The sequence below is a fragment of the Melospiza georgiana genome, chromosome 2, assembly GCF_028018845.1.
Source record: "Melospiza georgiana isolate bMelGeo1 chromosome 2, bMelGeo1.pri, whole genome shotgun sequence".
In the NCBI taxonomy this organism is placed as follows: Eukaryota; Metazoa; Chordata; class Aves; order Passeriformes; family Passerellidae; genus Melospiza; species Melospiza georgiana.
The window spans coordinates 22,973,505-22,994,226 of NC_080431.1; the positions used below are offsets into that span (position 1 = coordinate 22,973,505).

General features: G+C 43.7%; 1 protein-coding gene and 1 long non-coding RNA gene across 2 annotated transcripts in view; one reads left to right on the forward strand and one right to left on the reverse strand.

The window, feature by feature from the left end:
* The window catches only part of LOC131080705 (uncharacterized), a 35,372-nt gene extending 25,619 nt beyond the window's left edge, over nt 1-9,753 (reverse strand). Inside the window, exon 1 of the long non-coding RNA XR_009114190.1 lies at nt 9,663-9,753. This is a non-coding gene — a long non-coding RNA (uncharacterized LOC131080705). The remainder of the gene's footprint in view (nt 1-9,662) is intronic.
* Nucleotides 9,034-20,722, forward strand: part of REV1 (REV1 DNA directed polymerase) — a 53,670-nt gene continuing 41,981 nt past the window's right edge. The window contains exon 1 of the mRNA XM_058019198.1: nt 9,034-9,265. The gene's annotated coding sequence lies outside the window, so the exon portion shown is untranslated. The remainder of the gene's footprint in view (nt 9,266-20,722) is intronic.

Below are 20,722 nucleotides of genomic sequence, written 5' to 3' on the forward strand. Positions count from 1 at the left end.
CAAGACCAGTTAGATGAGGAGCTGAGTAACCTGGTCTAGTGGAAGATGTTCCTCCCTATGGCAAGGGGGGTTGGCACTAGATGATCTTTAAGGTCCCTTTCAACCCAGGCCATTCTATGATGAATTTATGAACTTGTTCTGAAATACCTCAGGAAATGTCCAGTGTGTGGAAGGTCAGATGTATGTGTAAGAATCAGGGGTCAGCTGGGGACATCCACTTTTTTCCAGGCTCTGAGAACCAGAATAGTGCAGCCTAAGCACTGATGCTTTTAAAACAGGGTTTATGGGCAGGCTTACACTGTGCTGAAGCATGTGCCACACAGCATTCTCTTGGAAACTCTTTCCTGTCTCAGCAACAGGAAAGCCTGACTTGCTGGTCTGTTGCCTTTGCCTTATTTTGTTTGTCATTTAAGGAAAAAAATGTCTTGGATCACCCAGAGTGATCCAGGAGCAATGTTCAGGATTAGTTTTTTGGTCTTCCCTTGAAAGCATTGCACACACTTTATGCATTAGCAGTTGCCTACCCAAACTACATTCAGGTAAGAGAATTAGACAATCTGTGCACTGCTTGCAAATTTTCTAGTAATTTATGTGGGAAATGACCACAGAATGGTTCATTCAGAAAGTCACCATTTTTAGGGTCCACGTGTAAAATTATCTATTTTTTTCTTTACAGTTCATTGATTTTCTGAATCCCAAGTTCAGAAAGACCAAGCTTGATTTCAAACATTTGCTGCTCCCATTTATAGTGTTTTTACATGGTGATTTGAGTTAGGACTGCAAAACATAGATAAATCTTTAATAAGCTATGAACGTCACAGGAAATAATTTGTGCCATGCCTTTCTTGGGCAGGCAATCAGCATAACCAGCCAAACTAACTTGTCCTTGCTTGTGATTGGAGACACTACTTTTTATCTCAAATTTTTCATGTTTAAAATCAGCTGCAGTTCTAGATGCTTGGCATTTCTGAAAACAATTTTTAACTCTAATTGAGCATGGAAAAATTAGCATTTACTCCTTACTACACTCACATCCTCTGCTCTGCTACAACAGTGCAGTAGGAAAAGGGAGTTTTGCTAATTCATGGCATTTTTTATTAATATGTAAATCAGAGGAATTCATCACAGTCATGAGTGGTAAGATTTTTCATAGTCTTCCTTTTAGTCTCAGGTCTCTAATAAAAGAATGAAGCTCCAAGCTGAATTTCACTTTGTCTGAGATTTTCACATGAGTCTGAAGAGTTAGCATTCTGAGAGAACAGTGACAGCCAATATTCAGCATTTTTAAACAGCAAAACTGCTGCAAGCTGGTTTAGACCTGTCTCTGTACATCACAGCTGTATCATTTGTGCAGCACACAGCCTCACAGAACTGCCTGGAATTCAGGAGTGTGATTGGACCATGCATCTCTAGGATTATTCAATTCACTGGAACTTCTCAAAACCTTCTCTACCATAACATTTGGACCCCACCCAGAACCTCAGTCTTGGTTTCCCTTCTGGGAAATTTGCATACAATGAAAATACGACAGGAATCTTGCAAAAAGGGAAGGATTCCAATGTTCCTCAATTACAGTATGATTTGCTCCATATCATAATATGAAGCAATTGAAATTCTCTCCAAAACCACTGCAGAGGCCTCTGTCTATATGCAAACCAACCAAACAAAAAAACCCAAACCTGTACTGACCAGTCTCCTCCTCCGGCTCACAAACATCCTCAGGATATTTTTGTACTTTTAGCCTCAGCTCAGATGTTTTTCCTTTTCTACTACTTTCTACTACTAGCATGGTCATAACACTCATGCCACTTCATTCTTGCTGACATGCTGTCTTCTTTTTACCCATTCTACTATCCACATTCTGCTTGTTTATCCCTTCTTTAGTGTTGTGGCAATTCTGACTCTCTGGGACTCCACACTGGGCTGAGAGCCAGCACAGGCCTGATCCATTCAAGGGGCTGTTTTCTCACGAGCTGTCAGTTTCCCTGTACCTCAGAACAGCCAAAGGATAAAGTGTTAAGAAGACTGTGATGCATGGCAGAGAAGTGAGAAGAATATGAAAGACTGACTTTTGTGACTAACATTCATCTTAGCTAATATCAAACACTCCAAAGCCCATTTACATATGAGCTAGTCACCCTAGAGTCCGCATAGTCAGGTACATTCAAGGCTTGCTCAGCTGTGGGTATCTACATTAGGAGAAATTAACTCAATCCTTCACTTCTGGTTCAAATTGCACCTTCTGTATCAGCATTCACTAAATCCACTACATCCACTCTGCTGATGTCAATACTGTTTTTCAATACTTACATTCTTAAAAATAACACAAGCTGTAACATGAAGAAAAGTATGCCAGAGTACAGTTCTGTCTTCCAAAGTACCTCAGGATCCCTTCTGTCTGTTAACTGCACATAGCATTAGAATCTGTAACTTATTTGGTATTCCCTGTTATTCAGGAACCCTGAGAGACAGAACAAATACACTGACTAATTTCTACCATGGCGAAGCTGAGCTCTCCTATGGCTTTAGAGAGAAAGAACCCCAGCAATAATTCATTGCCCTCTGTGCAGAGAGAAGAGAATGTGTAAGCCTGATTGAATGTTGTCAATGGCATCCATTAAATCTCTGATTACAATACTCACAAAAAAAAGTCTTGGTGGGAAGTAAAATATATGGACTTCCATATAACTGAGATCTCAAACAATTCTGAGGAGAAGGAAAACACTGTCTCCAAGCAGAAAAAGGGAAAAGAACTGGAGGTAACTGGCCTCAAAAGAGAAAAATCCTTCCCCTTCCTTAACACAAACTGCCTAGAGTTCACAGAGAAAGAGATTTCAGAGAGTAAGAACCCTCCTCCTATGCAACTTGTAAACAGGCCAGCAAGGGGCCTTGCAAAGTCCTGCAGTCAGCAGGGAATCCATCTGCTGGGTCACTGTCAAGAGAGATCCATGTCTGAATATGGAGAAAGAGGTGAGAGACACAGCTTTAGGCTTCTTTATGTCATTGTGATCCAATATGCCTACCCAGGGTTTTGTTGGTGGTTTGAGGTTTCTCCCAGTTGCCTAACAGTGATTTTGTTGTTTTGAATAGACTGTCCTATGTTGTAGCAAGCAACTGCTTTAGGCAGAACCCTGTAACAATGTCTGTGTCCAAGCTCAGCTGGGAACAATCAAGAAACTGTAAGAATCACAGCAAACGAGATCAAGGTCTCCACTTCAACTTTTCTTGAAAATAGAGGCAAAACTTGGAATCCGTGAGTATTAGCCTAGGAAGACTACAAAAATAAAAGGTAAATGGAATAAAGGCACACATTATATATATAGGCACAGTATACTCTTACTTAATATCTTTGAGTATTGATTCATTAAAAATGAGGCTGCAGGTGGCAATCCAATAATGTATTTTTGCCCTTCACACAAGGAATTTTGCATGGAGGGAACTGCTGAAATGGAGATACCAGAGCACTATTGAGATGATGCAGAAATCTTTGCAGATGTACAATTTTCATCTAAAATAAATTCTACTGCAGTGTCCTAAACTGCTTCAGCACAAAATTAACCAAAATAAAACTTATTTTTATGTATTCTTCCCAGTTGCAAAGGCAGATGCAACACTGATGTATGACTGGGGGAGGATTCTTCACCATCCAGCTGTGCCCACAGGATCTGCACCAGCAAAGAATGTTGCACTCACCAATGGTAAAGAGCAAGAGGAAGACACAACCAAGATGTCTTTAGACTCTTCAGTAAATCAACACTTTGTGTAAAATAGGCCTGATGCATTGCTCCATTCTGGACATTAGTGCACCTCTCCAAAATGACTACTGGGGGGGTAAAGTACGTTCATGAAATAAAGCCACATGCCAGCATGTTCTACTCTTCTTAGCTGGGCAGTGCATGAGACAAATATACATTGGTAACACCTTTCCCTTCAAGCACTGGTCCTGTGATCTGCAGTAGTAACTCAACAACCATATTGCTCCATCATTAGCAAAATGCCTGAAGCTAAGGTTGGCTCTGATTCTTTCCAACAGCCTTTCCAGGTTTGTTTGCTTTTCATAATTGCTTCACTTCCCATAATTTTTCACCTAGGTCTTTATTCTTGCCTTGACAATGCCTTCTGTGCAAAGAGCCTCAAAGCCACTTCCCCTAACGCCAGGCCCAGATGGAGACTGCTGCTCTCTGCAAGGTTTGATTTTATGTTATTTTATCCTTTCAGGACTGTTCTTAGTGACATACTGAGAAAAAATTTTAAAGGGGGGGGGGGGGGGCGGTGCAGATTTTTGCAAGTGTAGATTATCCTAGAGGTTTAGCAGGTTTTTGTTGTTTGGGGTTTTTTTTCTGTTATGTTTAAAAATCATACCAGAGAAACAGGGATTTCTATCCCTGGCTAGAAATCTTCCTTAGGTTCTTTCACTCTTGAAAGAGCGAGAGCAGCTCTGCTTAGTAGAACTAATTAATCATAATTGTAATAAAACATTTATTCCACTTCAAAATATCTGACTGCATTCTGGTTTAGGAGCTAATAGGCATCATGATTAAAAAGTAGGTGTAGGCAGTGATATGTAATAATGCTACAACCAAACGCTGCAGATGAGATTTTACAACAGCCCTTTCACTGGTTAGCATGAAACAATAGTGCTCGGTCAGGAAACTACTGCAATAATCCTGCAGCTTTTACATGTCAATATTTAGGGCATTACTACAGCAGGCTGTGTTACTACAGCATTGCAGGAGTTGTGAAATGCGTCTCTGTCGTTCATAAATTGCCTCGGCCCTGCGAGAGACGTGCGAAACTACAGACGGGCAGGCTTCCCCGCCCTCCGGCTCCGCGCCCGGCTCCTGAGGGGCGGGAGGGCGGCGGGGCTGTCAGGGGGGCTGTCCGGAGAGCGGCGGGGCTGCCGGCAGGGGCTGTCCGGAGAGCCGCTCCTGAGGGCCGGGAGGGCGGCCCGAGGGGCGGGAGGACGGCGGGGCTGTCAGGGGGGCTCTCCGGAGAGCGGCTCCTGAGGGGCGGGAGACGGCAGGGCTGTGAGCGGGGCTGCCGGCGGTGCCCTCCGGAGGGCGGCCTGAGGGCAGAGGGCGCGGGCCGTGCCCGCAATGCAGCACCGCCTCTCCGGGCGCCGCCCCGGGCGCACAGCAGCCGTGTCCCCCCGCCGCGCTGCCGCCGGGACGCGGCTGCCCGGGGCTGTGCTGGCCGTGCCGGTCCCGGATCCCGGCTGGCTGCCGCAGGGTTTCCGTGTGTAACACGTGTTTGTGCCGAGAACAGCGCCACAGCGACGGCCACGGCCTGAGCCACTCGCGGGCAGCCGGGCTTACTGTGCTGGGGATCGGAGACCCCGCCATGGAACAGCCTTCTGTGCCTTGGGCGGAGACAAACACCTGAATAAACTACAAGGCTGAACCTGTTGGTATGAAAGGGTCCAGAGACAGAGATGGATTCAGTATCCCCTCTTCTCATCCCTCTCTGCCCGAATAAAAATCACGTCCGAATTTACAGCCGAGAACTAAACCTGAGTTTGAGTTGAACACACCCAGCATGAATTTGATGCAGGTGATCCTTCCAAGAGCTCCTGAGCCAGGAGAACTACAGAGTGAGAAGTAAGGACCTTTCTCCCATATGACAAGGAAAAAGTCCACTGCAGCTATTCTCAATTGTTTATTTGTCTGTCAGGACTTACAGCAGCTGCAGGCTGAGACTGCCATGGTAAAGCAGGGAGCAGCAATTGGCTGTCAGTTTCACCTCATGGACCCTCTCTGGAAATGGATGAAGGTGGCAAAGACACCTTCTACTATGCAATCAGCTTGGCTGTGGTAGAGCCAAGCATTTAGAAATTCTCTGCCCTTTAAACATAACTGCCTGCAGACCAGCAAAGCAGCAGGCAATGGAACAGGCCAAGTTTTCTTCTTCCTCTGTGGAATGGCAGAAGATTGGTGCTCTGTTGGCCCTTGCATTGCTGTGTAATTGACAGGCCAACATCGCCCTGGGAAACACGTGAGACTAGAAAGAATGCACAGAAATATCAGCATGGGGAAGGATCTTCCCTTGGTGGCTTTATGTGCCCTTTCTGACAATATGAGATGTTCAGGTCTGAAACCTTCAGGTGCCATGGCAGCCATAGTCACTGCTCGGTAACACCTCCTATATTAGCCTGCAAGTAGCATGACCCTGAACTTCTCTAGTTTCACCTGGAAACCTTTGTGCTGAAGGTACTGAAATTACATCAGACATACTTTCCATAAGTTGGAGCAGATTTTGACTCAGAAAATGAGATTTACAGGTAAGGGTTGCTCAACAACACCACCTCATTGAAATGCCCAGCTAAAACCTCAGTCCCACTGAACACCTAGTGCCTCTCTCCTCATCCTCAGATTGGATTCCAGACTCAAGGAAGACAGCAAGAATGCTTTTAGTGAAGTCAGCAGGCTTGAACCAGGCTTCATGCTGTAAATACTTACAACACTAAGCAATAAACTCAGTTCCCAATCTGGCTGCTATACCCTAAGATGTTTCTCTGTCAGTTCAGGAGCTCGCTGGTGAAGATGAGTTACACCATCAGGGTGTTAAAAGACAGAAGATAACTCATTACTGTTATTTTTTGGCCCTTTTCCTAGACTTTCCTATTTTTATCCTCTTTTTAACATTAATTCTGTTTTCTGTTTCTTCCTAAACTAATATTGGCCTATTTTAACTAACTGTATCTATTCTTTGCTGAAAGTATAGAATGGCTGTTTCAGTTTTTTTCGCTGGTAACTCTTACCCCAGCTATATTTCACAAAACAAAATAGCTGTCTCCATATGCCTCTCTAAATAATTGTTGGTTACTCTTATAATTTGCTTATATGTCAGTTTCTATTTAAAAATAAAATACAATCATTGACTAACCATTTTAAAGCTGTTCTTGCTAACTTAAATTAATCCCTGTTCCACTTGTCTTTCTGCCTTTCTGCTCCACAACTGCCCCCTAGAGAAATAGCTCTGTAAGAAAAAAAATAATGCACATATCCAGCCATGCAATACTTTTAACAGTTAGTTTACTCTAGACTGGCAAGGACTGGGATTGGTAGAGACATTTTCTGGCAAAACTGGAAAATGTTGGCCCAGTGAAATGGATATATTTTAGATAACATATATTTTCTGAACAGTATTTTGCAGAACTTTTTTTTTTTTCAGATAATGTAATTGCTGATAAAAATTAGACTGAAAGCAGCCAGCCACAGTGTCTCCAAAATTTGACTTAAAGCTGGTCAAAACTCTAGTTAGTGCTTCCCTCTGGCAGGAAACACCCATATAGTGAAGACAAGTTTTATTAAAATACTGAGCAAAAGTCAAATATTTGGGGTTTTCTCGTGAAGGTGCTAAGAGTTGAGCCATAAATTTTTCTCAAAGTGAAATGCAGCAACCGGTCTGGCTAAAATAGCTGATGCTCAGCTGAGAGACACCGACCTGAACTTGAGTTTTCCTTATCCTGCATGGATATCTTGAGCAGTGTGTAACTAGATATGGGTGAAAGGCTGGACATTCATTGAGTTTTTGATGTTATTACGCAAAGTAGAGGAAAAAAATTGAAATTGTAATATTTTTCACAGAACAAGACAACTGTGGCTGTGCAGATGGAGAAAAGAAGGTTCCCCATAAGCCCTTGTCTTGCAGTGACAGCTTCATCCCTGGAACTAAATCCCTCTGGGTCTGAGTCCATCTGACTGGGTGGTTATAACCAAATTGGAGTTTTGCCTAGCATCAGTGGGGACTCCTAGCTGATCTGTTTATGTGGACACAATTGTAGGACTGGGGCTATTTGCTATTTATATAACAAATTCCATATACCAGAATCAGAAGAAGTGAATAGTAATTTTTATGTAAATTGCATAAAGTAGCACAATGTATAAGGTTGGTGTTTCTCTCTTATTTCCCCTACATTCCCATACCACTATTACACCTGCTTCCCTATACAAGAATCTCCACATACCCTATGTTTTCCCCCAGATTTGGCCTTCCATTCTTCTCAGCCTCCCCATGGATACACCTCAGAGTATCCCCAGTGTACTGAAAGGAGGTTGTAACCAGGTGGGGCTTCACTCTCTTCTCCCAGGCAACTCCTGACAGGGCAAGCTGTGCCAGGTTAGGTCTGGGTTGGACATCAGGGGGAATTTATTAATGAAAAGAGTTGTTAAATATTGGAACGGGGTGCACAGGGAGGTGGTGGAGTCACCATCCCTGGAGGCGTTCAAGAAACAATTGGATGTGGCACAGTGCTATGGTTTAGTTGACAAGGTGGTAGCTGGCTGAAGGTTGGACTCGACAATCCTGGAAGTCTTTGCCAATCTAAAAGATTCTGTGCTTCTGCAGTTAAAAATGCAGAATCACATGGGAAGAGCCAGTGGAACAAGCAAGCCCTTCTCCTGTGGAAGAAAGTCCTTCTACAGCGAGGGTGGCGAGGCCCGAACCTGGCTCAGCTCCAGTTCATCCAGGAGGCCCTAGCCCGGTCAGGGACCGGGGCAAGCACCGCCACAATCCCACTCGGGCCTTCCCCAGCCGCGTCCTGGCTGCAGGGCGGTCCCCGGTCGCGGGGCTCCGGGCTATTCTGGGCAGGGCACTCCCCGGTCCCGGGCACGGCACTCCCCGGGGCCGGCCTTCGGTCCCGGCGCCGAGTCCCCGCCCGCCCTGCTTGCGGCGCTCCCGTTGGGCCGCCAGGGGGCGCCGCCGCCCCGCGCCCGCCGCAGCCCGCCCGCGCGCCTGGGGAGGCGCGCGAGGTCTCGCGCCGCGCCGCGCCGCGCCGCGCCCCGCCCCGCCCCTCCCCGCCGTCACGTGCGCGCCGGCGGCGGGCGCCTGTCTCCCTGCGGGCGGGCCGCTAGGGGGCGCCGCGGCCCAGGGGCCCTGCCCGGGCCGGCGCGCGCCGTTTGTTGACCGCGCGGCGGCGGCGGGTTGGTGGCGCGAGACTCTCCCGTGACGCGCTCGCGGGAAGGGAAGGGGTGGGGGTGGAGGAGGGGCTGCGCCGGGGACACCGAGCGAGGAGCGGGGAGAGAGAAGGAGGGAGGGGAGAGAGAGAGAGAGAGAGACAGAGAGAGCGCGGCCGGCGCTGGGGAGGAGGAAGAAGGCGGGCAGGAGGCGGCGGTTGCGTGCGTCCCTCCGTTCGTCCGTCCGTCCGTGCCGGAGGGGGAGCCGCGATGTGAAGCCCCACAGACACACAACACGCACACGCACGGCCCGGCAGGGCAGGAGGCAGCGGCGGCGCTCCCGGGAATGTGTGTCTGGGACGCGGCAGAAGGTGAGCGGTGGCGGAGCGGGCGCCTTCCCCCCCACGGCGCGGCGGACCCGTGGCGGGAGGGACGTGCGGGGGGTGGCTCGGGACGGGGAGAAGGAAGGAAGGCAGGGAGGAAGGGAGGGGAGAGGGGGCAGACGCGGGGCCCGCAGCCGCTGCCCTGCCTCCCAGCCCCTCCCTGGGCCCGCGGCCTGGGCCTTCCCCGTTCTGTTCCCGGCGCGGGAACGGGGGGAAGGGAAGGCAGAGGGGAACGGCGCGCGGCGTTATGTAACCGGCGCGCGGGGGCCTGGCTGCCCGCGCGGGAGGGCGGAGGGGACGCGGGGACAGAGCCCGTGCGCGCCGCGAGGCGCCGCGGGGGCGCGCCAGGTGTGCGCGTGTCCGGGTCACCCGCCCCTCCCCGCACCTGTGCGTCTGTCTGTCTGTCTGTCTTGTCCGTGCGTCTGTGTGTGTCACATGGGGCCTGCGCTGCAGACACAACACGGGTCCCCCAGGCAGAGGCGGGGAGAGCGGGGCTGTGCCACGGCGTTGTGCCAGCGCGGAGGGGTCACTGCAGGGAAATGGGCTGCAGCGGGAGGAGGGGGGAAGCCCGAGCCCTGGCGCGGCCGTGCCCTCTGGAACGCTCCCCGCGCTGTGGCTGCGCCGATCTGGGCTGCGGTTTCCCGTAGTGTTTGTCACAAGTTGCTTTTGCTGAGCAATAGTGCTGGGTATAACTGGTGTGCCGAGGGGAAGAGGGAGGACCTGTGCTTGATGAGTAAGCCCGTGCTTGCCGACACTGAGGGACTGATGTGTTCACATCTTGACCCCATCCCCTCTGATTTTGATGCTTTTTGCTCTACAGTTACCATTGACTTGACCTGTGATACTGAGCTAAAAGCCCCTGATGGGAAATGGGCTTTAATGGCATGTTAACCTTAAGAAGGAAGAGGAACATAGTATCACCAGCACGTCTGGGTTTTCTGAGTAGAAACTCTGTGGTTTTTGTGCTGTAATATTCCATTATTTCTGATGCTTTAAAATTAAGGTCACAGTCTTCAGAATGTCAGGGCTGTGAGTACTTTGCTTGTGTTAATAACTGTCTTAATGAAAAGATGAGTTGATGTTTGTTGTGCATCTTGATCTAAAATCCAGTCCTACCTCAAATTTGACACCATAATCCAAAGAGGCAAAACCAGGGGGCTTTACTTTTATAATCTGAATTCTTTATTCATTTAAATGCAATTGTTGCTCAAGTAGACCTGGCTAGAGCAGTTACCTAATAACCATTAGTTGCAAGAAGTTACAGCTAAAATTTGTTTCCGGAATAGTCCTGTTTTACTAAGGTTTATGACATTTAACACAAATGAAATCCAAGATCAGACAGAAATCCAAATCTATGACAAATTCCTTGCCATCTTGCCTCAAGCATGTAGTTATTACCCATTCCCACCATATTGGTCTTTCATTCAGTCCATTTCTTCTGCTGGATAAAGTACCAAATCCCTGTTAGTAAATAATCCCAAGCTGTCACACTGGAGGTCACTGGTAGGACAGTGTTAGTGGAGGCACAGTGCACACACCTACCTTCTGACTCACTCATGTTTAACTACTTGAAGAAAGATTATTTTTTTTTTAAACGGCAAAGTGCCAATAGGAAGACTTCATTAGTATATTTCAAGCCTTAATTGTAAAGTGGTTGTACAAAACAGTATGTGTTTTTTTCAGTACATTATTTAGTAATGAGCCCTTCAAACCTAGGACCAGTCCATCTTTCTGAATGGTACACACACTCTGGTACAGCCTGTTCTGGTGCAGTGATAGTGTGCTATAACAGAGTGCCACTTTTCATTAGTTTTTTCTGATCCCTTGACCCATATGACTTCTTGAAAGAATTTTTATGACAAATTTTCAATCTTTCTACCATCCCCTTCATTTACTAGAGAGATTAAAAAAAAAAGAATTAAATATGGTTTTGAGTAGGTAGAAAAAAATTCATGTGATTACACAGACTTTCTTTTAATAACTCAGGACAAGCAGGAAAAAAATAACTTGCCTGACCCTGCCATGTGCTCTCCTCATTTAATTTGTTAGCTATTATTTATTTCATAGAAAATGGAGGGTTTTTTTAATTCAACATTTTTCTTTTTTAATTAAAGGGGTATATTATCACTGAGATTTCTGTCAGCTCTTAGGAGGTTTGCCTGGTGTATATATAACAAGGGAGCTAAATATCCAAATGTTAAAACCCTTCATCAAGAATATAATGTAGATTCATTTGGTGATAGTCCCACATGTTTACCTAAGCATAGCAAAATGAGGAAAAAATTGGAAACAAGTAGAAATGAGAGTAGCCATGGAATTGCAGAAAAAGTTGGAAGTAAGAGAGCAAACCTTAAAAATCGTGAGGAATTCTTAGACATGTGTCATACAGTGTACTTGTGGAAGTGTCTTTGTCTAACAGGTATCTGTAGTGCTCTGCCCCAAGAGCAGCTTTTTACTCTGATGTGGAAGCCAGACAGCATTTCATTGGACACACAAATGTTTTTAGGGAAGAGGGCCTGCCGTGTCTGTGATCCCCTCACTCTGTAGTTCATGTGGAATATCTATTGCTCGTAAGATAGAAGTCAGAATTAGGAAAGGCTTCTTTCTCAGTGTGTTCAGCAGAAGAGAGATGAGTGTGCAGAACAACCCTGAATTCTGGGCTGGAATGATAACTTCCATTCCTGTGGCTTTTATTTCAAAATTGACTTAAGGACTGCTGCTATTGTAGCTAAGGAAACCATGAAATTCCCCTAGGAGATAATTTTAGTTTGGTATACCCATAGCAAGGATTGTATATTCCATATTCCTTGCTTTAAATGCCTAGGCAGACTGTGGGCCCTGAATTTCAGTGTTAGCTCTTGGCTAAAGCAACTCCTTTCCTATCTCAGAGTTTCAGGTTTCCCAGCTGCTATCCTGCCTGTTTGGTAGTGCTGGAACTGGTGACTTGAAATTCAGTTACTTGCAGAAGTAAAGCTTAGCCGTGCTGTGGTTAACTCTTCTGTTGGTTTTGCTTTTCCATTCCCAGCTCTATATAAATACTTTACTCAAGTCCCATTGTAATGGAATTCTTGGTTGTAATCTCCTTATTTGGTTTGCCTCAAGTAGTGCACATCTCTTCAGTGTCTTGATTTATGTAAGTAAATAACCCTGGAAAAGAGAAAGGTGGTTTTCCTTAGGAGAAGACACTGCTCAGGTACCTTGCAGAGTCATTCTTGCAAGCACAGGTGGATTGGTTTGAATGCCAAAGCAAGAAAGCAGTGCAGAAGCTGTGCAGAGCAGGATCAAGAACTACTCTAAGGTTTCTCCATATTAACGTAGAGATTGGCAATCTTCTGGTAAGGTGAGGTGTGTGGTGTATTTTGGCAGAATCCTGGGGACTGTTGATAGTATATTTTGTCAGGTTCTAGTTGTCAGTGAATGTCCAAAGTGAAATAAAGTTCTGCCCACCATGTTCATGACTTCACCTCTTTGAGCTGGCTCACATCAGGTGTTTGTACAGGGCATGATGAGTTAGCATCATGAACAAATGGTTGTGCTCCACTGAGGTCATTTTGGAAACCTAGGAGCTGTTGCTTTTTAAAGGAAGTAATGAAATTGCTATTAATTTTTACAAACAGGAAAGCCCCTGACCCCATGGCATGTAAGGTAAATGATTAGTGCAGTTTCCCAAGTAGTTTATTTTACCATTCTGTGAAATTGAATGCAACTCCCAGTTGAAGTAAAGAACTAAAATAATTTATATTGAAAGGATACTGTTCCTGATTTCTGGATCTGCTTGTTGTTTTCAGGAAACATTAGAGCACTCAGCTCTAATACTGCCTTTTCAGTCATAATTCCTTGATTTTCATTCTCTAATTGTATTATTTGGTAAGCAGTTCCAAGAATCCTCTTAATAAACCTGTAGTAGGGGAGAGGTAAGGTTGTAATGACTTTTTACTGTAATTTCTGGTTGATTTGAAGTTTTAAGCATTACCCCTTCCTGTAACTTCTATATTGATTTTTAACCCAAGTTTTAAAATTGTAGCATTTGTTTGGAATAGGCCATTTTTGCTCTGTAGCCATTTTGTATTGATCTGTCTCCACTAAGCAGCAGTGTAACATTGCTGGTTTTATGTCAGAAGTGCTTAAAATACCAACTTAGAACCAGTACAGGCCAAGAACACAATTCAGATTTGAGTTTAAATTAAATGATCTTGAAGAATTAGAGCATTTTTGTATTTTCCCTGTATTTTTCCTGGAAAATACAGAAACATGGTGCTCTTCTTATTTTTCTCTGAATCTAGGAGGAAGCTTGATAACATGTTGGGTCAGATCAGAAGTTTGTTTTGTTAGCAAAAAGCAAACACACTAAAATACTTTCCCTTTGTGTTCTGAGCTTCTGTAGTTTGTTGCCTTTAAAAAAAGAGAATATGTTTTTATTCCATTTATCTGTTGAACAGATCTGGACTTTTAGCATCCTTGGTATCCAGTATCAGATAATCTTCAAATAAACTAGGCTATAGATTAAAAAATATTTCCATTTCTTTTGATCTCTCCACTTGCTAGTTTCATCTGATGCTTCCTAGTCTTGTTGGTCTGAGTTGATGAAAAAAAGTAATATCTGTGGACTAAAGAAAGCTGTAGAAAACTTGAGTAGAAACTTGAAGCTTCAAGGCTAAGTATAGAAGCCTTATGTTTTGAAGATTTTACTTCAAAAAAGATTTTGCAGCTTTGAAACTCTCAAAGGCAATGTCAGAAAAGCATTTGGGAACTTGACTGTGCAGTGTCAGTTGAAATTAGGTAATGTCATTCAACACTGCTATGAACAGAAGATCTACCTATTTCAACACTGAACCTGTAGTTATCAATGCTTTTGCTGGTGAAGTTGTTGAGTTCTTAGAGTTTTGCTATCATACATGGGTAAAGAGTCCTCCTTAGTACCTGACATCATCTGCCATTTCCAAACTAGATGCCTTCTTTCTCATTTTCCCTGAAAAGCTTGGCAGGATCAACACTTGCTCAGTGATAACATTGGATTGACCATAAAGCACAACTGCCTTGGGTATGTCTCCTAAAAAAACCCCATCATCATCATCATCATGGAATAGTCAGGCTTGCCAAGAACCTTAAAGGTCCATCTGGCTCCAGCTCTCTGTCATGTGCAGGGAATCCTTCCACTAGGCCAGGTTGCTTAAGAGCTCCATCCAGCCTGGTCTTGAAGACTTCCAGGGATGGGGCATCCACAGTTTTGTGGGTAGCTTGTTCCAGTGCCTGACACCCTTACAGGAGAGAATTTCTTCCTAATATCTGATTTAAACCTACTCTCAGTTTGAAGCCATTCCCTCTTGTTCTGTCCCTACCTGTTCTTGTAATATTCTCTCTCCTTTTTTTTTCTTGTATTCTCCCTTCACATACTGGAAGGTCACCATTACATCACCCTGAAGCCTTCTCTTCTCCAGGCTGAATAGTCCCAGTTCCCTCAGCTTCTTGTCACAGCAGAGGTTCTCCATCCCTCTGATCATCCTGGTGCCTCTTGTCTGCACTTGTTCCAACAGGTCCATGTCCTTCCTGTGCTGGGACCCCAGAGCTGGACACAGCACCCCTTTTGGGGTCTCACCAGAGAATAGGGGGACAGAATCCCCTTTCTCACCCTGCTGCCCATGCTGCTTTGGATGCAGCCCGGGGTGTGATTGGCTTTCTGGGTCATGTCCAGCCTCTCAGCCACCTGCACCCCCAAGTCATTCAGGGCTGGTCTCCATCTGCTCATTCCACAGCCTGTATTGATTCCAGAGGTTGCCCCCCACCAGGTGCAGCACCTTGAGCTTGGCCTTGTTAGACCACATGTACCCTCTCATTACACTGCTTACAGTGCTGGCCCAGAGTGGGGATTTGTTTCTGTGCCATTCACTACTGCCAGAGGGGTCAATCTGGGTAGCCAGCACTCACACTGGTCAGCAACAAAGATCAGTTTGTTGTGTGTGCACATCCATACAGATACCCATGCACATGGGTGTAGTCAAATACCTAAATTCAGTCAAAAAGATGCAGTCTCTTCTGAAGGATTTACCCATCTCCTGGGCTGAAGTCTGGAGAAGCTGAAAGCAGTATATATCAGGTTTTCACAAGCACAGTTCCTCTGAATTTGATGTTAATAAATTCAGAGCATCCACAGATTCCTTGCTTTGATCACCTCATGAAAATTTTGCAGTTATTTTTGAATAATTATACCTCCACTTACCCGCTTTTTCTGCCTTGTTAAGTTTTTCTTTAGCTTTACAAGGATGTTTCAGTTGTGCCTGGAAAGTCTTAGAAAGTCTTTAATTATTCAGCAATAGCAACTCTTCTAATTATTTGGGAGTAGTGATCATGGGTTTTCTTATGCTACCTACTGACTTCTTGGCCCTATGCCTTAGCATAGACTGCTTGGGGAAGGCAGGATTTGTGGGACTGGATTGTCATACTGAGTGCACAAACCAAAAACCTTCTAAACAAGTTCTGTTGATTATTAGGTAGAAAACTAACATCCCAGTCTTCATTTTTAAAGAAAAAAGAGACATCATTCTCCCTTCTCAAATATTACAGATAGCTAAACAGAGGGGATTGGAGGATAACTATGCAGCTCATAAGACCATCTTGTTTATTGTTTTGGATACTCAAATCCAGAAGAGCATTTCCGTTAGGTGATTTACAGTCTCTTCACTGTGTTGGTATTTAGAGTCCTAGTTTCACAAACTATGTTTCTGATTCTGATTTTACTTAATGGTTTTCTGGATTCTAGGGCTGGCACAAAGATTATGAATGTGCCAAGTCCTCTTGGGGTTGAAGCCCCAAAAGAATTTAAGCACAGAAAAGAACTGATGAAGCCAGTTGATGAAGTTTGCTGAATCTTATCATTGTTTTCTGGCACTAAGAACCCTTGTGTGAAAGAAGTGATACTTGAACTAGAAAGTGAATTGAGCTGCCTGGTTACACACAGCAATGAACATTTGTGAAGAAAAGCTATTCATCACTGGAGAACTCTGGAAGGGGCTGGGGAGGTCATGACTTAACCAAAAAATGCAGACATGTTGAAACTGGAGGCCAGTCTTCTGTAAGCAAAAGGAAAAACCAGGTTAAACCACTACTTGTGACAAGCTATAAATGAACTGTAGATGTTACTGAGTGTTATTCCTAGAGGGAAATTGACGATTGGTTTCAAGTTAAATCTGCCTTCCTGTTTTTTCAAAGAATTAGCCATCTCAAATGCCATGTATGAAAGCAAAAATGATATCTTGAAAAGAGCTTGTTCAAAGCTGGTGTGGATTGTACAGTGATCCTGGTTTCTGGACCTCATGCTCAGGCTTCCTCAAGTTGTGACAAGTAAAACAATTGTCTGTCCCAGACTCCCATGTTAGTTGTAACAGGATATAAAGACTTTTGTCTTGTACAACTCTGGTATGAAGTTGTTACAGTTATCTGCTGTACAGCTGCTTTTCATATTATTGTGAGGTTTAGCCAGCAAAAGAAATTTATATTTCTTAGTTGTTACTTGTGTGTGAAGTATTTAGTCCATGATTGTACTGATCATGAGAAACTGATCTGAAATAGAGACCATTTTGAGTTGCAAAAATAGTCAGTTTGGAAGCTGGATTAGTTTAGCAAAGAGTTCTCTTTCTGGGGGACTGATTGAACTGGAAGTTCTCAGAGTATCATTTCTTTGCTGTCAACCTCAAATGAAAGTATGCACAGAACACCATTTTAGAATAGTTATCTGCTCATGAGGAGTTTCTTCTGCAGGACTTGGAAGTTTTTCCATGTTTTAAGTGAGTTGTATGGATGCCATGGATGCTCATATTTTAGACAAATGGTATTTCTAAATTTCTCATATGTTCTCTAATATTTTAATTGCCCCAGATTTTGAAGTTTGTTCTTTCCTAATTTACACTCTGATCTTTAATCACAGGACATGGAGATGGTGTTGGATGTTTTTGTGGATAGCTATTGGTTCAAGTGTCCTTCATCTAATTTCATTTCTCTTTATTTAAAATATCACCAAAGATTGAACTGCAAAACAGAACTTGCTGGTTGGCCCTGTAACATCAGACACTTGTAGTTAGTGCTTATCCTGTGGGGACAATGTGGAGCTGCTTGATTGTAACTTTTTTTTAAAGCCTTTACTGTATGGAAAAGGTAAGGTAGCCTATCCCTTTGGTTTATTGCAGGGGGAAAAGCATAAGCAGCCCTACTTAGTGAGTAGCCAGCTCATCAGAACTCTGTATCTACATTGCCATTTGTGATAGTCATGGCCCAAAAGTTGATTTCTAGAAATCACTAAGATAATTTTAAGATCCCATCCATTCCTCTCTTTTTGCCTGTCTGCTTTGGCTTTATCTGATGCTTTTGTAAGTCACTTCATCTTGCTAAACTTGGGGAAAGCTAAACCATAAAATTATGTCAATTTTATGTTGATTTAGTGAACTGAATTGCACATAGCGGTGCACATAGCACCAGTGTGAATGTGGGGGGTCATATGAGCTTGGGAAGAAGGGATAAAGCCTGTTAGGACAGCAGAGGCTGAAGAGCAGAATCACCCTTTTTGGTAGCAGTCAGCCAACAAGTTGACTCAAACATCTTATGAAACTTCACCCTGAAACTTTATTTCTCTCCTAGAATAAAATTCAGTTGCTTTACAATGTACTAATTAGTAATTTCAGTATAGAATAGTAGTGCTAACCCTGAATTGTCTGAAATCACAGGCGTTTAGGCATATAGTATCTTTTAAAAAGCTTTTGGCTCTTTTGTGTAAGTTCTTTTTGCTGGATTCTGGACTTCTTAATATGTGGTAAAAAAAATAGTTTTCTACCCTATAGCAGCAGCTCTTTTCCAGAAGACTCAGCCGAGAGTAAGACTCTTGTGCTTAGAAATGTATAAACACGTAAGATAGTTCTTTGCTCAAAGAGCTTGAGGACTAGTGCCAAGCAGAGTGGTGAGTTTGATGTGGGAGGTGGAATGTAGAGGCATGAAACTCAAACGAGCCACAGACTACCCACTTGATGGGAAAAGCTTCTAAGCCCTGCTGAGCTGGGATGAATTCAGTCTCGAGTTCAAGGAAAAGATTCTGATACTCATTAGCGGTGGCCCGAGACGCCCATATTTCTGCTGGAGTTACACCTTTTATATAGGCTTGTGGCATGTGAATATGTTAAATAAATCAAGTTCTTTTGCATTAAAGGACAATGACAGGATGTCTGCTCTGGTCAGAAATGCAGACTAGCTGTTTTAGTGTGTTATACTTCCATACAGCTTTCAGTTACCAAAAATTGAATTATCTGGATGGAACATTACTTGTGTGATGCATTTAGACACAACTTCGGTGGGATTATTTGTTGAGTCACAGTGCAGCCTCATTTTGTCTTTGGAAATAGTTCATATGTTTTCTTGTAGGGCAGAACCATAAAGTTTATATTCTGCTAGATTCAAGTTGGCTACTTGAAGAGGTAGCAAACATACCTCTGCACTGTGTATATGCTTGGCAGAGAGATTGCTGAAATGTATGACAGAAGCAGGGAGTAGTACTGCAGTGGAATTAAAAAGCTCATGATGATCCATGTTCACTTCTTGCAGAGTCATTGCAGAATACAGATCTGTGCTCCCAAGCATTTTTTCCCATAATACTGTGGTGGTTTTGGTCTGGGTTGGTCCCTTAGCTGTGTTAATGAATTTGTGCAAACAGAGAAAACTGTTCTGAAACAAGTTAGATACTTTAAGAAAGAACTACAGGAAAGATGAACTCTGAAATTGGCTTGTTTGTGATGGCTGAAGTCCTCTGGATTGATGTCTACCCACCCACACCTCTACTTCCCACTTCATGTATCCTTTACTGTTTCTCCTACTCATCCCTTCATCATGATTCCTGTAGGGGGAGCATCATACCATCCTTACATTTCTTATTTCATGAACCAGTGAGCAGGTTTAAAATCTTGCTTAACTTTTCCTCTGGTTTAATATATCTTGGGCAAGGTATTTCTCATGCTTGTTTGTTCCTTAGGTTTCAGCAAGGCAGCTGCAAGAGGTTACCTTCATTTTCAAGGAAAAAATCACACTGTAAGGAGAAGTCTTAAGCAGAGAGGTTTCTCTGTAGTCCAGAAACCTTGGTTCATCATTCAGTTCCTGAAACTATAAAGGGAGAAACTAGTCTCCCAGGTTTTCATATTAGCATTAAAAAAATAATTTGTGACCCTGAAAGGGAAGACTTGAGCCAGAGACATCTTGTAATCACTGAAGTGCCATGTTCCTAACCTCAGTGTTCAGAATTTAAGTGGACTGGCTCAAGTGGACTGAGTCAAAAATTGCATCTGCTAAGGAAATGGTAAATCACTATCAGATGTTTAAGTAGGCATTACAGCCTAGCTTCTTTAGATTTGTAGGCTCTAGAAAGACAACTTCTGAGCAATTGATACATCATGTTTTTAGCACCTTGACCTAAGTAGTTTTGTTTGATTTCTAATTGTAATCAAACTAGGCATGTAACTGTGATTCTGATTTTAATTGGCTTCACTTTCAGACTAGAGATCTTTCTTCCTCACCTTCCAGTGTCCTGAATAAAAATGAAACATGTTTCAAGGTTTTAGAAAAGCTCACTCTTATGAAGGCAGTTCTTCAGTTTATCAGGCATTAGATATTTTAGTTAATCAGGATGTTGTTGCATAGGGATCAGAGTTAAGACCTATCAAATCCTGTCTTCTCAGTGGTTGGTGTTGTGGTGATTCAGAGTATGCATTTTGTACAGTCTTTGTTTTTTTCAGAGCAAAAGTTTATATTTGTATGAGTTTTTTTTTCTTTAATACTCTTAGAATCATAGAGCAGCCCATATTGGAAGTGACCTCAAAAGAGCATCTAGTCCAACCTTTAATGGGTAGGGAAGCCTGGTTGAGGTTCTCTGGTGCCCTCTCCAATTGCAACATGAAAATGTCCAGACAAGAGGACTCTGGCATGTCCCTGCATTCCAGTCATTGATTGTTCTCACTCTAAAAACTTTTTTTCTACTTCAAGATGAAACTTCCTCATGGAGGTTGTATCTGTTGCCACTTGTGCTTTCCATGTGGCTCCTTATGAAGAGAGAGCCTCTGCCATTTTTGTAGCTACCCTTTAAGACTGTCATCCTTGATTAAGAGGAAGAAAGTAATCATCAGTTAAGATTCTGGTGTCTCTTATGAGCTCATACACTGATATCTGTAGTATCTAAAAAACCTAGATGACATTTTTATTAATGGTTTTTCTTTTTTCATGAACTTACTCTTTTATGTTTCTCCAAGAATTTCTTAGCCAGAAGTGATAGATGTGAAACACACTTCAGCAGATGAAAAAATACAGATTTTTCCATATGAAAGAAGTTATCAAGCCATTTTAGCTATACACTGTCCTCTGCAGGAAAAAAGTCAATTTTGTATCTTAAGTGGTCATCTAGCTCATCCCCTCTCTTTTTCT